The sequence below is a fragment of the Paroedura picta genome, chromosome 1, assembly GCF_049243985.1.
Source record: "Paroedura picta isolate Pp20150507F chromosome 1, Ppicta_v3.0, whole genome shotgun sequence".
Lineage (NCBI taxonomy): Eukaryota > Metazoa > Chordata > Lepidosauria > Squamata > Gekkonidae > Paroedura > Paroedura picta.
In genome coordinates, this window is record NC_135369.1 from 37,946,971 (window position 1) to 37,963,769 (window position 16,799).

Sequence of the window (16,799 nt, forward strand, 5' to 3'; positions counted from 1 at the left end):
AAGAGGCTCCCTGCCTGGCTCCTCTCCCCCCCCCCCTTCAAGAAAAGAAAGAAAGAGGCTTGGCTCCCCCCCACCTTCTGAACCTCCCTAACCACATGCAGAAGACTTTCCTGTTTCAATGGGGAAGGGGGGGGGGAAGAGGAAGATCTGAGTTCAAAGCGATCTGAATTCAACAGGATTGACAATGGAATAAACAAAGTAAGTGCAGACTCTACCCTGAAGAAGAGCTGTAAATCTGGGGACTCATAGAACCCCACCTGGGGACTCACATCCCTACTAGATATCTCCTGCCACTGATTCTAGTGCTTGCAGTCAAACATCCCCTCATTCTTTGAAAGGTTATATTGTATCCTTTTAGAAATCGGCCCTATTTCTGCTTGATTATGTACAGAATTTTTTTTAGTATGGAAATGAACGATGCTGATGTTTAAATATAGGTTGTTAGTGAAGCTTCTCTGTAAAAACTTCATGAGCTTTTTACTCCACTCTTTCCCCCAGTAGGAAGCCAAAGCAGCTGACACTCTCCTCTATTTTATCTTCACAAACCACCCTGTGAGGTCACTTGCTCTGAGAGAGAGTGACTAGCCCAATAGTCACGCTGCAAGCTTTTATTGCAGAGTGGGGCTTTAAACCTGGGTAGGGTTCCCAGCTCCAGGTTGTGAAATTCATGAAGCTTTGGAGACGGAGCTTAAGGAGGTTGGGAACGCAGCAGGGATGTGATGCCAGAGTCCACCTCCCAAATCTGCATTTTCCTGTACAGGAATTGATTCCTGTAGTTTGGAGATAATTTGTAATCCCAGGAGAACTCCAGATTACACCTGGAGATTGGCAGCCCTACCTGGGTCTAGATTCTGATCTAGAATTCCAACCACTGTACCAGCAATGCCTTATATTTCCAGGTGTCTTAAGGGCTGGTTTATGCTTGAAGTTCCTGGATCATGCCCAGTGCCTTGCCCGTGAATGTGTGAACAGAGTCCCTTAACAGAACTCTGTTGGAGATGTTCTAGAAATTCCATCTGCAGTGTCTCACGCACACATATATACAACTAGTAATTGGTGAGGTACTATTTACCTGAACTGGTCCAGAGAATAATGCTTTTCCAGAGTGCAGAAGCTTTTATTAAGCTTAAAACCCTGATTTATCATGACTGGCCCTTCATTTATAGCTGTCAGATTGGAACAGAGATTGGTTTGGACTGGATTTTGGAAGGGTGATCATCTCTGGTTTGGTTTTTAAACATGAAGTGAGAATTGTAAGGTACTACCGCCATTTAATTACTGAATATGCAGCCATTCAAGAATATTATTTAGCACTACGTGGATCAATGAAGTCCAAATAAATGGACATCCTTTATTCCCATTGGCCCCCAAGCCTCCCTCCTACGATGACCACTACAAATTCACCCAACCCACTGGGCCTCGGTATGAGTTGAACGGATGCTCTTTGCAGTTTCCACCGTTCTTTAATGTTACTGTTGTTATTATGCTAATGTTATTGTTGTTATCACCTTATTATTACTACAGATGGAGTTACTTGTATCATTTCTTGTTTCATGTAAACCTGAGCCTTTGGGGAGGGCGGTATATAAATTCAATAAATAATAATAAATAATAAATCATGAATTCAAACTGGTACAGGGTGAGGAAATGCACTAAACAGCCACTAGAGGGAGCCAGTTGATACGCTATTGTTAATAAATACATCACAGTAAAAGGATTGAGCAATAATCCTTCCTCCCCCCCCCTACAAGCGATAGCTGTTTGAAATGCACTGAAAGTTGATTATTTTAAATGAAGAGTAATTAATTTAGGAAGGATATTGCAAGTCTGTGTGGTAACAACATTTCTCTCTCCCCCCTCCATCCTCTTGTAACAAAGAAAGATACCTTTGCCAGTAGGACATGGATGATTAAATTGCCCATATATTTTATGTAATTATGATGTTCTGAATTCTGAGAGAGTACAAGGAACTATTTTAGACTTTTCAAGCTTGGGAAATTTTATCTTCATAAGAGGCTCCCCACCCCAGTCTATTAACTAATCCAGAATATGCCTCATGTTCTACTTCTTGTATTTCCAGCCATTCATTCAGTTTAGAATTATCACTTCATCCCTAAACTCTGACAAAGGGTAGGAAAATGCTCCTTAAGTATACTGCTCAGAAGATGCACAGTGATATATCTAGGCTTGCCAGCCTCCAAATTACAACAGATCTCCAGATTAAAGAGCTCAATTACCATAAAAATCAAGTTTTCTTTGGAGGGTAGACTCTAAGACCCTGAGCTTCGTCCCCATCCCAAACTCCACCTTCTCCTTGCTCTATCCCAAAATCTCCAGGAGTTTTCCAACTTGCAGCTAGTAGCACCAGGTACACCCTACCTCAGCCTTTATGTACATTATATATCTATCTTCCCCTTAAAATCTGTCCTCCTCATATTTAAAGCTGGCTAGGGAATTTGCAGTGTATAATTTAACCTTAGCCCTTAGCTGGATAGCCCACGCTAGCCTGATTCTGTCAGATCTTAGAAGCTAAGCAGAGTCAACCTTGGTTAGAATTTGGATGGGAAACAACCAAAGAATATGAAGGTCATGATGACATGGAGGCAGGCAATGACAAAACCCACCTTTTAATGTCTCTTGTGTTATGTATGATGGAACCCCTCATCGCTGGACTGGTACACAATGCCCAACGACCCATGGCATCCTCTACCAGTCTAGGCTTATGCCAAAGCCAGAGTCCAGGTTCTCTAGTCAGCCAGGACTCAGGCCTGGCCAGGCTCCATTTTCAGCTTGACCAAAACCACCGTCTGACCTGACAGCTGCAACCCTCCTGCTCTGCATTCATTCCTCCCCAATTCCATTGTTTTGCTCATTCCATCAGAGTCCGTTGCACCTGAGGGCTCTTGCCCAACCTCTTTCTCTTCACACCTGTGGCTCAACCTAAGTCACTCTGCCAGGAGGGAATTCTTTTCACCCAGATAGCTAGTCCCTGGGGACCCCTGGAACCTTCCCATTGTACTACGATGGTTTCCTTTCTTCAGAGCCATCAAGCCCCACCTGCACCCATCTCCTAAGCCATTAGCACACATTTTACCCATTGTCTCAACCCTGAACTCTCTAGAACACACCAACGAGAGTTCCTGTTCTGGCAAGCCACTTTGCCAACTCTGGAACCTTGGATCCATCCAGAGAGCCCGACATGTTAAGTGGACTCTGTGCCATCTCTGTCTCCGCCTCTTCAGGAACCGGTAATTATCCTTCCTTTGACCTGATTTCCTGGACTCTTTTCCTTTCATTCATTTATTTCCCCATCTGCTAGATGGACAGTGTGCTTGTTATATGCTTGGCTACATCTGTTTATTTTCTATTAAATAAAGACTGCTTTATCTATCTATCTATATTTATATGATATTCTATCATATATCTGTTGTCTGCTTCAAGTTCCTATGGTGCAATTAACTGGAATACATAGGCTTTTTGATCTTTTAAAATTACCTGGCCTCTTATAAGTCATTCTCCACACTTGGCACATGTCTCCTGACATGCCCAGTTCGGGTAACCCTACAGAGTCACCACAATCAGCTGTGATTCGATGGCAAAAAACTACATATATAGCCTTATAAACGCTCTATATTTTCTATAGATTATGGAAAGCTAATCTCAAACCACATTAATGTCCTTCCCTCAGTATAGGCTCCAAAACCAAGGACTACTGTCCTTTTTGAAACCAAAATTCCTTGTGGTCTCTGTCCATCACATATATAGGATCTCCAGTGTTACAAGCATCTATGTCCAACAAAATCAGAGTCCAGTGGCACTTTTAAGACCAACAAAGATTTATTCAAGGCGTGAGCTTTTGAGTGCAAGCACTCTTCCTCAGACTATGAACTCCCTTAATGACAGTGGGAATATATAGCAAAAATTAATTCTGTTAAATTAGTAAACTGGGACTGATTGGCTGTTTTAGCAAAAAATTATCATATGGCTGTATTTGGATGGGTGACACAGTTTAAATATTTATTTAGATCTTCCTGCACTTTCCAGACTCACAGGACTGATGCCGGCCCCGCCCCGCCATTCTCCGCCCACTTAGGCCTTAGCCTTTTATGTTTATACAGTGACAGCTTTGGATTAAAGATGTTTATACAGCGACTTTACTTTGTTTTGGGTAAACCGCCCTGAGCCTTATGGGAGGACGGTACAGAAATATAATAAACAAATAAGTAAACAAGTTAGTGTCCACAGAGCACAGGGCCCTGCGAGGGGCATAGTGCAACAGGCGGTCCCTCAGATATCTGAGACGCTTTAGTGCCAGGGCCTAACCTGAGATCTTCAGCCATTGTATTGCTGTTGTGCAGTGATTTCTCCTGCAACATTTCAAGTGTATGTCGCTTCGGGCAATTGTGAATTTAAGATAACAAAGTAAATGCATTTTATAGCTATCCAACACTCCTTCCCCCGACCACCTTTTGCTAAGGCTGTTGCATGAGGTTTCCCCCATTTCTGCTCACCAGGCAACCTTTTCCTCAGATTTCACATCAAAGCATCCTCTAAATAGATGGGTATCCCACCAAGGCATTGACATGTTCTTAATTATGTCCCTCTGTTTGGCTTGTGAACTAACACTTATTTTCTATTCTGCCATGCATATGTATGGATATGTTTCAGGTTCCCTGTACACCACTTCTTAAAACAACCGTATTAGACCAAGGAGGAATTTTTTTTACTGTTTTTTAATTCTATAGGAGTTGCCCCTTGGAATGTAATTAAATCTGATCTCTCTCACTTGAAGCTCAATGAATAATTCATCTACTTTAGGCATAAGCAGGTTTCGTGCTTTGTGAGATTCTCAAGTGATGCTCAAAGGTTACTTTTTTTTTTAAAGAATGCGCAGACAGTCCCTTTTCCAAAACACAAGCTGGCATCGGTGTGTGATATTCACTCACACACACTCACATAAAGGCAGGTTGCCTAGGCTACAGCAGTACAGGGCAGCGAGGTTTGGGATGTGTACATATATCTTTACGTGCAGCCTAATGTTTCTTAATGTAATGGAAATACCACCCTTTTGCAATATTGATTTAATAAAACAATATACTCTGTGTGTGTGAAAGGAAAGGGAAAGAGACTTTTAATGGCCTGATTAACTTTCAGCCGGGGGAAAAAATAACAGGCAGAAAAAGAATAGTGGAAGATAAAATCAAAGAAGGAGATTAAATGGAAAGAAAAGGGAGGTTCCTAGAAAGAGAGAGAGAGAGAGTAAAAGATAAAATCAGGGTGAGAAGGAAAAGAGCAATCAGATGGAATAATGCTCTAGACTGAGGAAAATCCTCAAAGATTGGGATGCGGTGGCAGATCTGGAGGAGGTCAATGCCCAGACAAAGAGATGCTTTCTCAGCTTTATTCCATCATCCGTCCACAGGATTCAGGGGACAGGGAACTGGGTCTAAACTGGTTTTCTACTGGTGAAAAAGGAAGATGGTCTCCATTGTGACTACGCAAAAGGGCTGTGCTGCAGAGCACAGGTGCTGGGTGGGCAAAGGTTGTGAGACATGGGCTGTAGTAAGGAGGGGAACTGAGCATTCTGGGGAGGGGCTGTGGCTCTGTGGTGGAGCATCTGCTTTGAATTCAGAAGGTCTTAGGTTCAATCCCTGGCATCTTTAGTTGAAAGGACCAGGTGGCATGAAAGATCTCCATCCAAGACCCTGGAGAGCTGCTGCCACTCTGAGTAGACAAGATTCATCTTGGTTGACCAATGGTCTGATGCAGTATAAAGAAGCTTTATTTGTTATTGAGTTTAAACACTGGCTGATGTTATCTGAAATGTGTGTTAATAAACACATGGCAGTGGGAATTAACTGAGCAAGAGGGGAGTGGTAACTAGCAAGATCTGTTGCCAATGTTTACAAGGTGATTATCTCCTTTAGGTATCCAAGGCAGAAAACAGATATTAAAATAAAATAATTTTTATTGGGACACATACACGAGATGAACAAGAAATTAGACTAGCAGACACATATGCTGTTAATTAGGCCAAGATACTCACACCAGGAACAACAAAGAAGGAAAGAAACTAGATCTGGGGAAATAAGGGCCAGCAAGAATGATAATTAACAGTCTGGATGTGTGGTTTGTTGGAAAGAAGCAGAGTAATGTGAATGAACCTGCACTCAAACTGGGTGTCTGGCAGGATCTGTACCAGGAAAGCTGGTCACCACAGAGGCACTTTGGGGTCCCTTTTCCAACCATGAATGTAGTAGGAATGCACCTAGGCTGGGTGGGCTTTGGGGAAGTAAACAAAGAAGAAGAAGAGTTGGTTCTTATATGCCGCTTTCCCCTCCTTCCCGAAGGAGGCTCAAAGCGGCTTACAGTCGCCTTCCCTTTCCTCTCCCCACAACAGACACCCTGTGAGGTGGATGTGGCTGAGAGAGCCCTGATATCACTGCCCGGTCAGAACAGTTTTATCAGTGCCGTGGCGAGCCCAAGGTCACCCAGCTGGCTGCATGTGGGGGAGTGCAGAATCGAACCCGGCATGCCAGATTAGAAGTCCGCACTCCTAACCGCTACACCAAACTGGCTCAAAGGGTTTTAGCCTCAGGAAGAGATTGAGAAAGAAGTCTGCTGGCCACTATTTAGCAATAAAATGGGGGAAAACGTTAGGGAGGGCAGATGCTCTCTGTCTTGATGAAGATGTGTGAGTGACACCCAGTTTTTCATCTGAAAGCAAATTTCAGGAGCTGAGTCATTTGGTCCAAACATGGCTACTGGTACTCCCAGAGTGTCTTGTTATGGTGGTCTGGCTTTCCTTGCCTCAACTAATGTGGGTATGTGTTGCAGCTCGATGCAGGAGGACATAGTGCCAGTCTAACAATCTAGGCTCTTGCTGGGTTAAAACTGGATACAATCTATGGCTTTCCTTGTGACCATTTTAGCCTCACAACAGCCTTGCAAGGCAGGTTAGGTTGAGTGAATGGATGGCTTACAGGCACCAGGTGCCCTTCATGGCTGAGTGAGGCTTTAAAACCTTGTCTCTCCAGTCCTAGTCTAACAAATCACTGTATCACACTGGCTTTAAAGATTGCTTGGGAATCCTATGATCATCTTCTGTCTTGCTGTGCAGCCCCAGGGATCTTTTGGAGCTTTTGAACTAGTAAAATAATTCTCTATGGCTGACTTGCGCAAGCACAGTGCCAATGTGCATCTGCATCGAAGACATGGATGAACAACTATTACAGGTACCAGCAACCCTTTTAACTTGATCCATTATATATATATAATATGTGCGTGTGTATGTATATATACATACACACATACATCTTTTTATATAAAGAGAGCATGCACAATGCAGTTTGTAAATGTGTCTGAATGTCTGTGCCCATGGAATTTTCTTTGCTTATTCATGCAGATCTCTCTTGCTAGATCAAGGCTGTGATAATTATTTATAATGGCAAATAAATAGCTTTTCATTTCCTGTTACTATGAACTTGTGGGGGGAAAACTAGACATCTCGGAAATTCAACAGTTTATTTTGTCTCCAGTTGTGCCTGGAGTCAGCTGAGCATTCCACCCAAGATGCATACAACAATGCCATCCTAAGAACACTTTTTGGGGAGTAAATAGACCTCAGTAGCATTCTGTGTAGATCTGCTTAGAACACCACTGTTCAGCGTGGTTTACTCCCAGGAAAGTGGTTTTAGGATGTCATTGTTTCACTGCTTAGGATCGCTCTTATGTGATCCTTAAGTTCATGATCTGGCAGATTCCACCTCCCCCCCCCACTTTCCTTTTGTTATTGAACATCTAGCCTGATGAAGAATTCCAAAGAACTTAAAAGTCTGCACACAATCTGGCATTAGGTTGGTCTTCATAAAAGGCATTGCATGCTTTTTCTTCTGGAGTGAGAATAATTCCCAAGCATTTAAGAACATAGGGGAAGCCATGGTAGATCAGGCCAATACTCTGTGTCACATACTGGCCAAAACTCAGGTACCATCTGGAGGTCCACCAGCAGGGTCAGTACTCCAGAAGCTCTTCCACTGTTGCCCCCCAAGCACCAAAAACACAGGGCATCACTGCCCCATAGTGTCCCACCTATACTTCTGCTCCATTTGCATCAGGTTATATCATAACTACTTTTATAGTGGGCCTGGCTAGGTCTTGCTGCAAAGATCTTTATCTTGGCACAGTGAACTTTGGCAAGGCCATGTCATTCTGTTGGAAGAGCTGCCTTCACTTGGTGGCTTGTGGAGAAGAGTGGAAACTCAGTCTGATCACAAAGCTTTCTGGGATGGGGTTGAGTCTTGGAGTCAGCATGGCTGGTTTGTGTAGAGTTTGATCACTGTGAAGGAGAGCTAAGACCAAGAGGAATTCTAGATTCAAGTGGGTAGCCGTGTTGGTCTGAAGCAGCACAACTAATACAGAGTCCAATGGCACCCTTAAGATCAAAGATTTATTTAAGGCGTGAGCTTTTGGGTGCATGCAATCTTCCTCAGGCTACATGAACAACCATCATAACTGTGGAGATGTAAGGCAAAAAGCAAATTGTGGTAAATTAATAAACTGTGTCATAATATCCAAATTAAGCCATATGATGCCATGTGATAATTATTTGCTAAAACAGCTAATCAGTCCTTTAGAGTTCAGTTGTAGTTCACAAAAACATTGTAGAAATAAAACTGTCCACACTAGTAATTAATGGTAGACACTTTCCCAGTTCTTGCTGGCCCCATCCATCTCCATCCAAGCATGGAAACTTCCCTGCAAGTGACAAGCTGTGCTGGCAACTATCTTGTCCTGAGACCACAGAGTTAAACTCTAGAAGGAGGGAGCAGCTGTCCAATTGGCAATGGCTCAGCAGGAGCAGAGAGTGTAGGGACTTCCAAACTTTCCCTAACATGCTTCTTGTCCACCATGCAGAATGTATTTTCCTGGAGTAAATTATCTTTTGTATTCTAGTAGCACTCCTGGGTTATGATAAACAATTGGCAGAATCCTTTGATCTGTCAAGAATCCACATTTCCTGCTTTGGATATGTGCAAGTGCTCTGTTACCTTTTTCTGCAACAAAGGCAGAACAGCAGGACACACGACAAATAAAAAGCTCCCTCCTTCCAAGCTGCACCTTGAATAACATTAACCAAATGCTTGGAAGAAAGGGTGAGGCCTTACCTCAGGCAAGCATCTCGTCACATTGTGCCAGCTATTAACAGGAGATTATAAACAAAATAGGAAAAAATACGATCCTTCCTCAAAGCATTGGCATACCAACAATTGCCAAGAACCTAAAAAGGTCAAAATAAGGGAAATGCGCTAAAGCCTCTGTGGGGTAGAACACAATTAAAAAATTTAGTACTGATATTTATTGAAGTTAAAAACCCAAGGCGTATAGCATAGCCTCAATAAAATCACTACATACATGCCTACCATGGCCTCCACTGACCAGATGTGTTTAGTTGTTATTGCCTTTATCAATAGTCAGATATAAAATTAAAATAGCTTACATAAAATAAAAATAACACAAGAAATGTTACATACAGTTAGCTCGTTTAGATAACATGATATTCTATACACAGGACACTATGGACCTTAGTCCATAGTCCTTTAGTCAATTCTGTATTCCTGAAGGCCGGATAAAACTATGTGAGGCCTCTAATGTTTCAAAGGCAGCCCCTGGTCAAGGTGTCCTTTCAGTGTCCTGTTAAGTGTCATGTAGGAGCCAGCCTTCATCCAAAGTATGCTGCAGGTAGTGCATTAAGTGCTGTCAAGTCACTTCTAACTGAGGCTGACCTTATGAATTAAGGATCTCCAAAACATCCTGTCGTTAATTGTCATCCACAGGTCTTGCAAACTGAAGGCCAAGGCTTCCTTGCATGAGACTGTCCATCTAATTTTGGGTCTTCCTCTTTTCCTGCTGCCTTCAACTTTTCCTAGCATTGCTGTCTTTTCCAGTAACTCTTGCCTTCTGAGAACTGCAGATAGACTGTAAAAATAAACACCAAGGTGAAAGCTATCAGCTACATCCTGATCATAGGAACACTTGATCCCCTTTCTCTAGTAATTGTATCAAAATCCAAATGTCATATGAGCCTATGGGTGCCTATGGTTTGTTAGTGGCTGCCATGATTATCTCCACCATGGCTATTATATTCTTATTGTTCCAATGAATGAGCACCATGGTGTAGTGGTTAAAAGCGGTGGCTTCTAACCTGGAGAGCTAGGTTTGATTCCCCACTCCTTCTCCACATACAACCCACTGGTGACTTTGGTCTAGTCACAGTTCTGTTAGCGCTGCTCTCATGAAGCAGTTTTGTCAGAGCTCTCTCAGCTTCACCTGCCTCACAGGGTGTCTATTGTGGGAAGAGGAAGGGAAGGCGAGTGCAAGCCACTTAAAGACTCCTTTGGGTAGTGAAAAACAGGTTATAAAAACCAACTCCTCTTCTTCTTCTCCCCCCCTCCATTCTTTCACAGTCTCTTGTTGTAGAGCTAAGATGTCTCTGGCATAGAAAGAGCACATACTTCTAAGAGGCACAGATGAAGCTTAACTGTTGCTGCACAATTAAAGTGCAAAGAGCAAATTAGATAGCTGGATTAATCTGATTACTTTCTCAGTTGGAAAGTAGGAAAAACTGCATGCTGGACAAAGTTTTCAGCTGGAGTTGCAGATTCTCCTTGTAATTCTAGATTTTTGAAGTGGTTTTTTAAAACAATATCTACAGTGTAATTCCCGCATCTTCAGCTAAGAGCCTGTGGGTCAAGTCTAATTACACTAGAATATGGGTGTGATATTGACATAGCTATTTCTCTTCCTCCAGGTAGGGGTTCCCACATAGCACTATGCTACCCACACATATATTCATCACATGCAAAAGGATATGCAAAGATCCCCCCCCCCCAAGAGTAAGTTCTATCTGTAAAAGAATTTTTTGTCATTTTTTGTGATTGATTGGGTCATGCCACCTGGGCTCCAAGATGTGGAAAAATAGCCACATGCATTCATCATATGTGTTGCTGTACATGGCAGTTATATGCAGTTTCTTATGTGGACACAATAGACATATAGGAAATTGACCAGGGGGTAAGAAGAAGAAGAAGAAGAGTTGGTTCCCAGTTCAGGCTTTTCTCTACCCAAAGGAGTCTCAAAGTGGCTTACAGTCGCCTTCCCTTTCCTCTCCCCACAACAGACACCCTGTGAGGTAGGTGAGGCTGAGAGCGCCCTGATATCACTGCCCAGTCAGAACAGCTTTATCAGTGCTGTGGGGAGCCCAAGGTCACCCAGCTGGCTGCATGTAGAGGAGGAGTGGGGAATCAAACCCAACTGGCCAGATCAGAGGTCCGCACTCCTAACCACTACACCAAGATGGCTCTCCCTTGAGTTTCTGTCTCAATTCACAATCCCAACACGTTGTCTCTGGATTTTGCTCCCAGTGATTTCTTATGTCCTAGTTCAGGCTACCATTTATCTTTATAATATAATCACCAAACATTATAAAGTTGAAGTTGTATGCAGTTAACTCACTACCTACCTGATTGGCCCTACCTGGGGTGTGTGCCATCAATATGGAGAGAGCACTCTGCCTATAAGGGCCAATCTGTTCACATTGCGTGCAGACATCTCACTACCTACCTGATTGGCCCTCTCTTGGGTTGTGTCGTCAATAGGAAGACAGCACTCTGCCAATGAGGGCAATCTGTTTAAATTGCATGCAGACAACTTACTCCCTGCCTGATTGGCCCTCCATGGGGGTATGCCACCAAGAAGGAGAGAGCACTCTGCCAATGAGACCAATCAGTTCAACTTTCATTCTACCAATGAGGCCCAAACAGTTCAAATTGCATGCAGACAATTCACTCCAACCTGATTGGCCCTCCCTGAGAGCATGCTGCCAATAGGAAGAGACCACTCTTACAATTAGGGCTAATTGTGGGGCTTATTCATCCTCTTCTTCCTGCTTGCTTGCTGGGTGGAAGAGATGCTGGTCTCTGAAAGGCACTGCTGCTGGTACGTTGCCCCATCCTTACCCTCTTCCCATCCTCCATTGCCCCCAGGGAAGGGACGGGAAGTCAGCTTCTTCTTTTGCCTCCTGTGTTGGTTTCAGTTTCCACTCTTTGCTGGAAGGAAACACAGAAAAGCTGCCAGGAAGGAAGAGAGAATCAGTATTTCAAAAGCAGAATGCACATAGCACATAGCTGGTATTGCTTAATTGGCTCAGGTGAGCCAGGTGCACTTACAAGGCAGAGGCTGAGCAGCTGGAGGCTGGGCAGAGGAATGAGGAGCTCCTGCAGTACTTTGGAATCTAAGCCCTGGTTTGTCTGCAGCTCCATTGCCTCCTGCGGGGGGCATAGAGCAACAAGTGTTCCCGCAGATATGTGGGTCCCAGACTGTGAAAGGCCTTAAAGGTCAAAACCAAAACCTTGAACCGGATCCAGACTGCAACTGGCAACCAATGCAGTTGTCTCAGCACAAGCTGGATGTGGGCCCTCCCAAGATTTGCCACAATCCCTTTCACAATAGTAATTGAGACCACCTGGAGAATTGAAGGAGGAAAAGGATTTGAAGATGATGAACTCTTTATTATCCAGAATGTTTTTTTCTGGATTGGGGTACCTTTTCTGGTGCATTCATTTTAGACTCCATACTCCCTAGAGTTTGTGTACCAAAAATGCCAACTAACTCTTTAGTCTGGATTGACCATAAAGGTGTTCAGCATTTTAGTCGGAAAAGTGGCAACCCATTTTTGCTTCAGGGCTCCTTACCTTTGAAAGGGATAGATGATCGCCTCTCCAAGGATCAATAGTAACACAGACACAAGGGACAGAGATGGAGATGAAAGACCTTTGCTGTGTCATGCTCAGCTTGTGACAAGGAAGGTACATCTAAGTGGAGATTCTAGTTGACAGAGGAAGTGAGTATATCTCCCACCTTGAGCTGTGGAAGTTATCTTTTAATCTTTATGAAAGATGCATAGAAATTATGTGATCTGTGTTGTTACTGCTAGTACTAGCCATCATGTTCCCCTTTGACCTTGTGTACACATATCCTTTGAGATCAAACAATATGTAGTCTGATTTAAGAGCCCCCCCCCCCATGATACCGGGAAACCTCCATACCTCAAAACATTTCTTCTTCTTCTCTCTCTCTGGCTTCACTTTGAGGTTGAGTGCATTATATATGACATGAAACATTTATATGTGGAAATATATTCAGTTTCACAGTATCTTAGCCACTAAGGAAACCAAGAAAGAAGCTTCACATAGGGAGAGCAAGAAAGACGATAAGAACATCAAGAGATCCTGATAACATCGCTGTGAAGGCAGGCACAAAGCATAAACATATGTAACATCTCGGGGGTCTTTGATGTACATGTAACAACCCTTCCTCCTCCACCTGCAGCCCCAACCCACTGTTTTGCTGCATTGTAGCTCAGTTTGGATAGCATGATGGTGTGTGTGTGTGGGGGGGTATTTCTTTTCAGTTCCATATCCCCACATTGATGCTTTGCTTATCAAAATTGGCATATGGCAACATATTTATGTTGTAGCAAATTGCCTTGAGCTACCAATGTGCTTAAAAGCATCTATATCCCACTTTCTTTACCAGATTTGGTGCCTAAGGTGCCTGACATCCCCTGCCCTCCCCTCCGACAGTGAAGACAATAATTTTTGTTTTTAAAATAAGTTTATATTGTCCTTCTCTGTTATCTGCAGAGAAATGATAGTAAAATGATAGTAAAAAAATGAAAATCAGTTGCATTCAAATGGTAAAAAATTAAACAGAATGGGGAAGAAAAGTATGAAAAGCAAGGAACAAAGAAGAATTCAAGATACCTGTCAATTGAGAGGAGAGAAACTGCCCCCCCATCAAATTCAGTGAAATGCTTACAAGAGCAGGCCACACAAATTAATCACAGAATCATAGAATCATAGAATCTTTAAACCGCTCTTGCGGAGAGGTATAAATAAAAAGCTAAGGGGTAAAGTGAAGGAGAAGGGGCGGGTTGAGTCCATTATAAAAACTAGGAGGGGCCAATCAGGAGCCGCAAAGCGGCTCCTGATTGACCCCTCTGAGTGTCACTCCAGGGCAAAGCGGCCAATTGGGAGTCGTGCGAAGCCCATCCTTGGCTGGCCTGGCCGGGGAGTCGCCGCACCAAGGAAAGAGGCTTCCCTGCAGGTAAGTCTGCCGGCTGGGGTCCCTTTGCACTGGGGAAAGATGTGGCGGCCCTGCTCCTTTCCCACTGGCCACACAGCCGGCTTGGCCCCAGGAGAGATACTTTGGGTACTCCACTTGTCACTCTTTTCCAAGAAGATGTTGAACCATTAACAAGTACCCTCTGGGTACGATTGGTCAACCAGTTATTGATCCACCTGACAGAATTTGGATCCATACCGCATTTTACTAACTTGTGAACAAGAATATCATGTGTAACCTTATCAAAAGCTTTACTGAAATCCAGATAAACTATGTCCACGGCATTCCCCTGATCCAAAAAAGAGATAAGGTTGGTCTGACATGACTTGTTCTTGCGAAACCCATGCTGAGTCTTAGAAATCACAGCTCTCAGTTCCAGCTGCTCAAGGAGCGAGTGTTTGATTATTTGTTTCAAAGTTTTGCCAGCTACAGATGTCAAGCTGACGGGTCGATAATTACCTGGATCCTCCTTTTTCCCTTTCTTGAAGATGGGGACAACATTTGCCCGCCTCCAATCGTCTGGCACCTCACCTGTTCTCCAAGATGTGTCAAAAATAATGGACAGAGTTTCAGAGATGACATCTGCAAGTCCTTTTAGTACCCTTGGATACAGTTCATCTGGCCCAGAAGACTTTGTTTCATTTAAAGAAACTAGGTGTGCCAACAGTGATCCTAGGCCACCATTCCCGTCCCCCATCTTGTGTTACGTTTTTGCCACATTGATCACTATTTCCCTCACAGGAGAAGACCAAGGAGAAATAGGAGTTAAGCAGTGAGAGCAGTGTTCCAAAATCTTGACAAGGATCCTTTCTCTCTTCTGAGAAGAGTTTGAACACTTCTTCCAGCCTAAGGAGTATCCCTATGTTGAAGGAAGGCTGCCTCAAGGAGATTGGAAGAACTTCCTCCATGGCAAACAGCAAGAGTTTGGGGGGGGGTGACTTGAGAGCGGGTGTACTGCGGTGTATGCTCCATGACATGACTTCCAGAAAAAGGCAGATGTGGAATCAGATAGCTCCAGGAATTGATGAAAAAAGGTGAGGTGTTCTCTGAAAATGACATTGTGGTGTACAAGTCGCTGCTTTTAATTTTTTCTTCTGCTGCTGGTGGGCACCAAGGGCTGCCAGCAGGAGCTTTCTACCATGTCAGGAGGCCTCCAAACTGAAAAAATTCAAACAAATTGGCTGGTACAAAAATGTAATCTTTTTGGTTATACTTATTCCAATTTATTTTGTAGATATTTAATGTGCAAACATGAACCAAGACGGGTTCCGGAGAAACACAACATTTTTAAAATTTTTCAATGGCCCGTTTTCAAGGATGTTCTCTTCCTCAGTGGTTTGTTATCCTATGAATAGTCCTTCCGGCTCAACATTTCCTGGAGGTTTCTGCTGCTCCACGGCTGTGAAAAGCCTGGAAGTCCTACTCCACCTTAAAGTTGGCTCTACAAGGAGGTGGGTACTTGGATGGCCTTCTGGAACTACTGAGGGCTGCAGATCAGGCTCTGTTGCATTGCTGGCAATTTTTCACTCATTCCTAACAACTTGTAGACATGTAATTGTTTTTCACAGTCATCCTTCCCTCCCTCCCCCCCCCCCACATCCTTAACTGTGCTTGTATACTAACCTCAGGGAATGAACCTGCAAAGTTCTGAATTAATAGGGGTTGACTGGCCTCTTGAACCTGTCAGCAGCTGGGAACGCTTGGCTACAGCAAACGTATTTACTATGTTATAATTTGGCAGCACTCGCTGTTATTTTTGCTTCTAGCAATGGCCCTTCCACCTCATTTATCTGGTAATAAGACTGGTGCATAAATGTTGAAGCCTCTAGGAATTTTCTTTCATCTGTCTCATGCTCCAGCTAATACCAGCACTTCTAAATTATGACGTATTCATTTCTCTTGTAGCCTTTCCCCTTGTAGCCACTTGCTGCCTCAAACTTTTTGACTGCCCATGGTGAGGCTCCCGCTCTCCACTAGGTCACAGGTTCGTCTTCAGTCTCTGAGAGTGGAGGCAAGACTGGTAAAACAAGACAGACATTTAGTCACAACTCTAAAACCTATAGGGGAACATTTTAAATCTTCCAAGTTGTTACATTGCTGACCCGAGTGTGGCAGTCCTCAAATGGAGTGTGCTGAACTGGAGTTCATTCACAGTTCTGAACAATAAACACTCCAGGGCTGAATAGGGACATAAGTTTCTTATCTCACTATAGATGCTAATCGTCTTCTCCCAAGAATTTCCCTTTTGGTCTCATCAAGCTGATTACGATGTGCATCGTACCTTTGCATCCCAAGTTCCTTCCTTACAATACCCTTCCCACCTTCTGATGTGGATATAAAGATACAGGGATATCTCTCTGACCTAGTTGGACTTGCAAACTTGTTTCTACCTATCCCCTCCCAGCAGATGGGTATGACACAGTCCACTGAGAGTAACCATCACTGATCAAAGGCCACTGTCATACAACAGAGTGTCAGAGCTGAATTCATGCACAAGCTAAGCTAGCTACAATTTTGGGTCTCGGATTACAAGGGGCTGGTGTGTGTGTATATGTATCTATATCTATACAGTTAAGAACTTCTAAATTACCATTTTGGGGGATAATGCTATGGGG